The 8,854-nt window shown below is 34.4% G+C and overlaps 1 pseudogene; it reads left to right on the forward strand.

The window, feature by feature from the left end:
* LOC122151185 overlaps window positions 1–6,575 on the forward strand; it is a 20,303-nt pseudogene extending 13,728 nt beyond the window's left edge.
* Window positions 6,576–8,854: the final 2,279 nt, after the last annotated feature.

Here is an 8,854-nt window from a genome sequence, read left to right on the forward strand (position 1 = left end):
AAACCTGTACATAGACTAGGAGGCTATTGTTCGAACAGAACAATGGAACACTGCATGGTTTAAAATTAGGAAGAGAGTGTGTCAGGGTTATATCCTTTCACCATACTTATTCAATTTGTATGCTGAGAAAATAATCCAAGAAGCTGGATTATATGAGGAAGAATGTGGTATCAGGATTAGAGGAAGACTCATTAGCAACCTGTGATACACTGACAACACAACTTTGTTTGCTGAAAGTGAGGATGACTTGAAGCACTTACTGATGATGATTGAAGACTACAGTCTTCAGTATGGATCACACCTCAATATAAAGAAAACAAAAATTCTCATACCTGGACCCATGAGCAACATCACAATAAATGGAGAAAAGATTGATGCTGTCAAAGACTTCATATTACTTGATTCTACAATCAACACCAATGGAAGCAGCAGTCAAGACATCAGAAGATGTATTGCCATGGGCAAATCTATTGCAAAAGAACTCTTTCAAGTGCTGAAGAGCAAACATGTCTCCTTGAAGACTAAGGTGAGCCTAACCCAAGTCATGATGTTTTTAATCACCTCATATGTGATAGCTGGTCAATGAATAAGGAAAACCAAAGAAGAGTTGATGCTTTTGAATTGCGGTGTTAAGGGAGCATGCTGACTGTACCACAGACTGCTAAAAGAACTAACAAATCTGTCCTGGAAGAAGTGCAGCTGGAATGCTCCTCGGAAGCAAGAATGGCCAGACTTTCTCTCATCTACTTTGATCATGGTGTCAGAAGGGACCTTTCTCTGGAAAAGGATATCATGCTTAGTAAAGTGGAGGGAATAAAAGAGGAGAAGGCCCTCAACAAATGAGCTCACACGATGGCTGCAACTATGGGCTCAGGAATAGTAGGAATCATGAGGCTGTTACAGGACCGGGCAATGTTTCATTCTGTTGTACATAAGGTCACTGTGAGTTGGAGACATCTTGATGGCTCCTAACAGCAACATCAATAACACTGAAGATCAAAATAGGAGATCTCACACTCCCAGATGTCAAAACCCACTTCTTCTTGTTATGTGCTGTCAAGTCGTACCCGACTCATAGCAAGCCCTCCTTGAGTTTCTGAGGCAGTATCACTATGGAAGTAGATTGCCCCATCTTCCTTCCAAGGAGTGGTTAGTGGGTTTGAACTACCAGCCTTCTGATTAGCAGGCAAGTGCCTTAGGCACTATGCTACCAGAGTTCCCACAAAACATGCTATACAGCCACAATTGTCAAAACAGCCTGGTATCGGTATGATGACAGACACATAGACCACTGAAACAGAATTGAGAACCCAGAAATCGATTAATCAAACTATGGTCATTTGATCTTTGACAAAGACATAATTTGTTATGATCTACACAATCTAATGCTTTTGCGTAGTCAATAAAACACAAGTGAACATCTTTCTGGTATTCTTTGCTTTTTGCCAAATCTATCTGCCATCAGCTATAATATCTCTCTTCTTCTCAATCCAGCTTGCATTTCTGGAAGTTCTCTGTCAACATACTGCTACAACCATTTTTGAATTATCTTCGGTAAGTTTTTACTTGCAAATTCATTCAATGGGGAAGAGATAGTCTCTTTCACAAATGGTGCAATCAAAACTGGATATCCATTTGTGGAAAACTGAAACAAATCTCATAACATACACAAAAACAAACTCCAGGTGAATCAATAACTTACATATGAAACATAAAACTAGAAAGTTCATTAATGAAAAAATAGATGTAAACTTAAGGGCCTTAATTTATGGCATAAATAGACTATCAATTATAACCCAAGATGCACTAACAACATCTAGATAAACTAGATGTTTGGAGCCTTCTACAAATTAAATTTTTATGTACATCAAAAGACTTCTCCCAAAGAGTAAAAAGACAACATACAGAATGGGAAAAAATATTTGGCAATGATATATCAGATAAAGGACTTATCTCTAAAATTTATAGAAAACTCCAATGCCTCAAATAAAAAAGATAAAAAATCCAATTAATAAATGGGCAGAAGACATGAACAGACACTTCATCAAAGAAGATATTCAGGGGGACAACAAACACATGAAGAAAAGAAGATATTCAGTGAGACAACAAACACATGAAGAAATATGTGCAATCATTAGCCATTAGAGAGATGCAAATCAAAACAACTATGAGACACAATTTTACCCCACTGTTAATAGCAAAGTTCATCAAGATAGAAAATAACAAGTGCTGATAAGGACGTGGAGAGACTGGAGCTCTCATACACTGATGGTGGGACTGTCAAAATGACACAACCACTGTGAAAACTGGTATGGCAATTCCTTAAAAAGATGGAAATAGAAATACCATTTGATCCAGCATTACTAGTAAATAACATTACTAGGTATATATCCTAAAGAAGTTAGAGGCAGGACATGAATAGATATATGCACACCCATTATCATCACAACACTATTCACAATAACAAAGAGATGTAAAAGAGATGTCCATCAACTGAGGAATGGATAAACAAACTGTGGTATATACACATAATGGAACACTAAACAATCCTAAAGAATAATGCAGATTCTGAAAAACACCATATAACATGGATGAACTTGAAGGACATTATGTGGAGTGAAATAAGAAAATCACAGAAGAACAAATACTGTATTAGTCTAGTATTATAAAAAGCCAACGAAAAGTTTGAATATAGAAGGAAACTTTGTTGCTTACCAGGGAAGGGAGGGGAAAAGAGGGAAAATTTCTAGATAGGTTAAAAAAAATATGTATATAAGATATAGTACCAAAGATTATTAGTGGTTATTGGGATAGGCTCTAGGGGAAAAGGGTTTTGTTTGGGGGCATTGGGTTTATGCAAATAGGTGGTGGAATATTTTGGAAAAGGATCGCAATAATGGTGGCACAACATGAAGAATGTAATCAATGTCCCTGAGCTGTAAATGTGGAAATTGTTATGCTTGTGAATGCTTGCTGTGTATGTTTTCATCACAATGGAAGTGAAAAAGGAAATGAAACCAGACATCCTATTGCCCTGGGAAAATCAGCTGCAAAAGACTTCTTTAAGGTTTAAAGGTAAAGATGTCACTTTGAAGACTAAGGTGCACTTGAACCAAAGCCATAGTATTTTCAATCACCTCATATGCATGCAAAAGCTGGAAAATGAATAAGGAACTCCAAGGAAGAATTGATGCATTTTAACTGAGTTGGCAAAGAATATTGAAAATATCATTGACTGCCTGAAAAATGAACAAGTATCTCTAGGAAGAATTACAGCTGGAAAGTTCCTTAAATGTCAGATTTTGTCTCAGAGATTTTGGTAATGTTACCTGAGAAGGATATCATGTTCAGTAAACTAGAAAGTTAGTGAAAAAAGGGAAGACTCTCAAAAAGGTGGATTTACTCAGTGGCTGCCACAATGGGCTCAAGGATAGCAATGATTGTGAGGATGTGGCAGGACTGAACAATGTTTTGTTCTGTTATACATGTGGCTGCTATGAATCAGAACTGACTCATTGGCACTTAAAAACAACAAATAACAATGATAATGAAGTTGAAAATCTCACATGTTTAGTGGTCTTTTGTATGTCTCTTTGGAGAAATGTCTATTCAAATTTTTGTCTATTTGTTAATTGTTTTTTTTTTTTGTTGTTGTTATTGAGCTGTAATTTTTTATATAATTTGAGTATTAATCCCTTATTAATATGTGTTTTGCAAATAGTTTGTCCTAGTCCAGAGTCTTTTTCCTTTCTTGACATTGTTCTTTGATGCACAAAAGCTCTTTTTAAAAATAAAGTCCAAATTATCTATTTTTCCTATTGTTGCCTATACTTTTGGTGTCATATAATAATCTAGTACCACATCTAAGGCTGTGAAGCTTTTCATCTATGTTTCTTCTTTCTTTTTAATATGACAACAATTTTGGTGTTCCTTCAATTATTATATTTAGTATTTTTATCTTATCTTTAAATCTTTAATCAAAATACAGCATACAAATTTTCTATTTTCTTACCTAATTTACTATATTTAGGAGCTCTGGTAGTGTAGTGCCTAAGGCACTTGACTGCTAACCAGAAGGCTCGTGGTTCAAACCCACCAGCCACTCCTCAGAAGGAAGGTGGGGCAATCTACTTCCGTACTGATACTTCCTCAGAAACCCAAGGAGTGGTCACTATGAGTCGGGTCTGACTTGAGGGCACATAACAACAACAACAACAACAACAAGCAGTTTCAATTCTATGTTTGATATATTATTGTTGGCAGCTGCATCCAGATGGCCTCAATTAATGGTGACTCCTTGCATAACAGGATGAAATGCTGCCTGGTCCTGTGCCATCCCTGTGATCAGTGGCAGACTGGACAGTGTTCTTTGTTTTTCATAGACTTTTCATTGACTGATTTTTGAGAGCAGATCATCAGATCTTCTCTACTAGTCTGTTTTATCTTGGAAGCTCTGCTAAAACCTGTTCAGTAGGAAGAGATAGATAGTAACTGGTGAAATTTCCAACCGATACCTAAAATTGAAATTTTGGAAGACATAAACCTAATATTGATGCAAGAGAAATTTTATGCCAAAGTAGTTTTTCATTTTTTCAGATAGAAGCAGCTACCACAAAAAAAAAAAAAAAAAGTATAGTGGCACAAGTTATGTCTATTATTATTTATTTTGCCATTTGAACAGACTCAGAGAGTCCATTATGTTTAGACTAGCAAGAAAATCTCTTTAAATATTGTAGAATACTATACTAAACCCCCCATTATGTATACATAGTGTGTGTGTATAAATATGTACAGCTACATGTATTCATTTACTTTTCAAACACTCAAATGTGTTGTTCATTCCAGGGCAATAAAATTGATTTAAGCTTAAAGAGAAAATTCCCATTTTTATTATTTTATGTTTTTAATGATTTATAAGTAATATGTTACTGAGATTTTGCTGAATATATATAGCATATTAGGTTCTCATTTAACAATTTCTACACATCTGAAAACTCACTTTTTTTTAGAAAAAAAGTGAAAAATATACTTTATAGGTAACTTGAACAAACACAATTTCCTATTACAATTTTTTTTTTTAATATTATTGTATAAGGTTTACACAGCAGTTTAGGTTCTAATTCCACAATTTCTATGCAAGTTGTTCAGTGATATGGGTTATATTTTTCACAATGTTGATAGGGAACTTCCAGAAATGCAAGATGGATTCAGAAGAGGAAGTGCAGTAAAGGGTATCAGTGCCGATGTCAGGTGTGAAGGGTATCAATGACCATGTCAGGTGGCTCTTACCTGAAAGCAAAGAATACCAGAAAGATGCCTACCTGTGTTATACTGACTATGCAAAGTCATTCAACTGTGTGAATCATAACAAATTATGGATAATGTTGCAAAGAATGGGAATTCCAGACACTTCATTGTGCTCATGAGGTACCTGTTCATAGAACAACTGGCTGTCATTTGAACAGAGCAAGAGGATACTGCATGGTTTTAAATCAGGAAGGATTGTACTCTTTCATCATACTTTTCAATCTGTAAACTGAGCAAATAATATGAGAAGCTGCACTATATGAAGAATGCAGCATCCAGATTGGTGGAAGAACAATTAAAAACCTGTGATTTCCACAGAATACAACTTTGCTTGCAAAGAGTGAAGGTGACTTGAAGCACTTATAGATGAATATCAAAGACTACAATCTTCAGTATGGATTACACCTCAACATAAAGAAAATAAAAATCCTCACAACTGGACCAATAAGCAAAATGACAATAAATGTGGAAAAGATGGAAGTTTTCAGGGATTTCATTTTACTTGGATCCGCAGTCAACACCATGGAAGCACCAGTCAAGAAATCAGATCTTGTATTGCACTGGGTAAATTTTCTGCAAATGACCTCTATAAAATGTTAAGAAGCAAAAATGTCACTTTGAAGACCAAGGTGCAATCCATTTCTGTACAAGTTCACCATATCCCATTAGGTCTGTTCTGTGCTGACACTTGTTGCATATACAATGGGATTTGCTGGACCCACTCCCCACAAAAGCTACATGCTTAGACTGATCTTCTGCATACTAATATTTTCAACCACCATTTGTGTGACATTGTTTCTATTCTCCAACTATTTTGTACATCTATGTCAATGATACAGTAGTTCTCATTTGGTAGGAATCAATATTATAGTACTCTCTTTTGCCATCCTAATTTATTATATTTTCATCTCCATTAGCATTTGTAATATCAAGTCTACTCAAGGAAGATCAAAAGTCTTTAGCATCTATAGCTTTTACATCATTGCTATTTCTCTTCTTTGTGTGTCAGCAGTGTTTACGTATCATAGGTGTTCTTTTCCTGAATCTATGGAACAGGGGGAAATTTCATCTGTTTTCTGTTCTAATGTTCTTGCTTAAAATCTGATGTAAAGTTTGAGGAACAGGGATGCCAAAGTATCCCTGATGGAAGCTTAATTAAAATCCAGAGGAGAAACCTTCTAACTAGAATTAGTGGTAATAGAAAGAAATCCAAACATCTCACATTTTTTCTTGGGGTTTCTTATGAGGAAACTTTGTTGATTCTATAGATTGTATTATGTATGATTTAATAGACCAGTTTTTAAAACTTCCATTATAGCTAATTCTGTTTCATTCTTTGTGTCTTTATCTACTGCATCTCTTACAAGTTAATAAATAATTAATAGTGTGTTTATAAAAAGATCAATGACACTGACTATTTTCATTATTGTTTCATTTTTCTTCTATCTCCTATTTGTAATCTGAGCAAAAATGGTTAGTTTTATAAGTCACCTGGGGTAAATGTAACACTATGCCTTTCTCACTTAAATACAGAAGTGCCAAATACAATAAAAGTATTTTCATTCTTATCAATATTCTTACCACTATACCCACCAGCCATTCCTCAGAAGGAAGATTAGGCAACACTCTTCTGTAGTGATACCTCCTCGGAAACTGAAGGAGGGGTCACTAATGCTCCTGTTCTTTCCTTTTTCTGCTTTTCTTATCCCGTTTTCTGTTATTATTATGACTTGTCTTACTCTCTTTTGAAAGTGACCAAATCTGTACCACATGATATTTGCTTCTGAGAGCCCTGATAAGCCCAATGCATTTTAAATTAAGGAGAATATTTATAACTCTATCCTTTAGTGCCAAAGATAGCATTAACAGAGGATGCTTACAGAAATTATATGTATGTATCTCAGGATCCCAATAAGGGTGCAGGATAGCTTATATAATAAAAGTTGTATTTATTAATGTCTAAAATGATGGAAAATATTTTGAAAAAGAGCATGTAGTTATTATTGTGATTTTTTGTAATTTATTACTTAAAGGAAAACACTGAACTTTAGGTCAGATAAAATATTTTAGCTATTGTTTTACATATCCAGTGAAGTTTATCTGAATAAAAATAGTGTATATTAATATTAATAACCTATGTTCCTAGATATTTTTTGTGAGATTGCTTAAACTTTGTACCCCCAGTAAGGCAATAAACATTTTTAGCATAAAGACTTTTTCCTATAATTCCTTTTATTATACATTTAAACTTTTTCAGTATGGCTTATACCTCAACATAAAGGATGCAAATAACCTCACAACTGGAACAATAAACATCACAATAAAAGGATGAAAAATTGAAGTAGTCAATGATTTTATTTTACTCAGATCTACAATAAACACCCATGGAAGTATCAGTCAAGAAACCAGATTTTTTATTGCATTGGGAAAATTTTCTACAAGGGACCTCTTTAAAGTGTTAAGGAGCAAAGATCTCATTTTGAAAACTAAGGGGCACCTGATCCAAGCCATGTTTGCATAGCTTCATATGCATGTGAAAGATGGACAATAAATGAAAAGTAACAAAATCAGTTGATTAATATGAATTGTGATATTGGCAAAGAAGATTGAAAATACCATGGACTGACAGAAGTGTGCACAAATCTATCCTGGAAGAAGTGTAGCCAGCATGTTCCTTAGAAGGTAGAATGGCCCGACTTCTCTTCAACTTTGGTCTTGTTGTCAAAAGGGATGAAGCTGTGCAGGAGGATACCAAAGTTGGTAAGTAGAGGGTCAGCAAAAAAGGGGAAGACCCTCAACAAGATGGATTGACACTGTGGCTGCAATAATGGGCTCAAGCACAGCAATGATTGTGAGGATGATGGGGCAGTGTTTTGTTCAACTGTTGTATTACTGTCACTATGAGTCAGAGCCATTTTGATTGCACCTAACAAGAACAACAACATATTTAAAATAGCTAAAATACTGAAAGGTCAAGAAACACTTGCTTAGTAGAATTTTCTTGTTTAAATAACAATAATAATATATTTATTGTTATAGATTATAATTAAATATATAAAAATAATGCTAATAAATGAATCACAAATAACCTTGAGGTATGTTTTTCTTTTATGTTCTTTATTATGGTACCAGAATAATGGCAGTGAGAAAAATTTATTTAGAATAAATCTTAATTTTAAACTTTATTTTACAAAACATTGAAAAATATAGAATTTCTCTACCTCTTCACCCAACTTCTTACATAACCATAGTACCGTTATCAAAATCAGAATATTAATATTGATATAGTACTAGAGATCAATATGCAAACCTTATTAAATAATACTAACTGTCCCAAAAATAGCCTTTAATTTTTTCTTTGCTTTTATTTTCAATGTGGTAAGTGTACATGTTAATATGACTGTTATTCAAATTTATGCCCCAACCACCAAAGCCACAGATGAGGAAATTAAAGAATTTTATCAGCTTCTACAGTCTGAAATTGACCAAACATGCAATCAGGATGTGTTAATTATCACTGGTGACTGGAATGCAAAAGTTGGAAACA

Source organism: Orycteropus afer, unplaced genomic scaffold (assembly GCF_000298275.1).
Source record: "Orycteropus afer afer isolate SDZICR_OR568_19922 unplaced genomic scaffold, OryAfe1.0 scaffold00325, whole genome shotgun sequence".
Lineage (NCBI taxonomy): Eukaryota > Metazoa > Chordata > Mammalia > Tubulidentata > Orycteropodidae > Orycteropus > Orycteropus afer.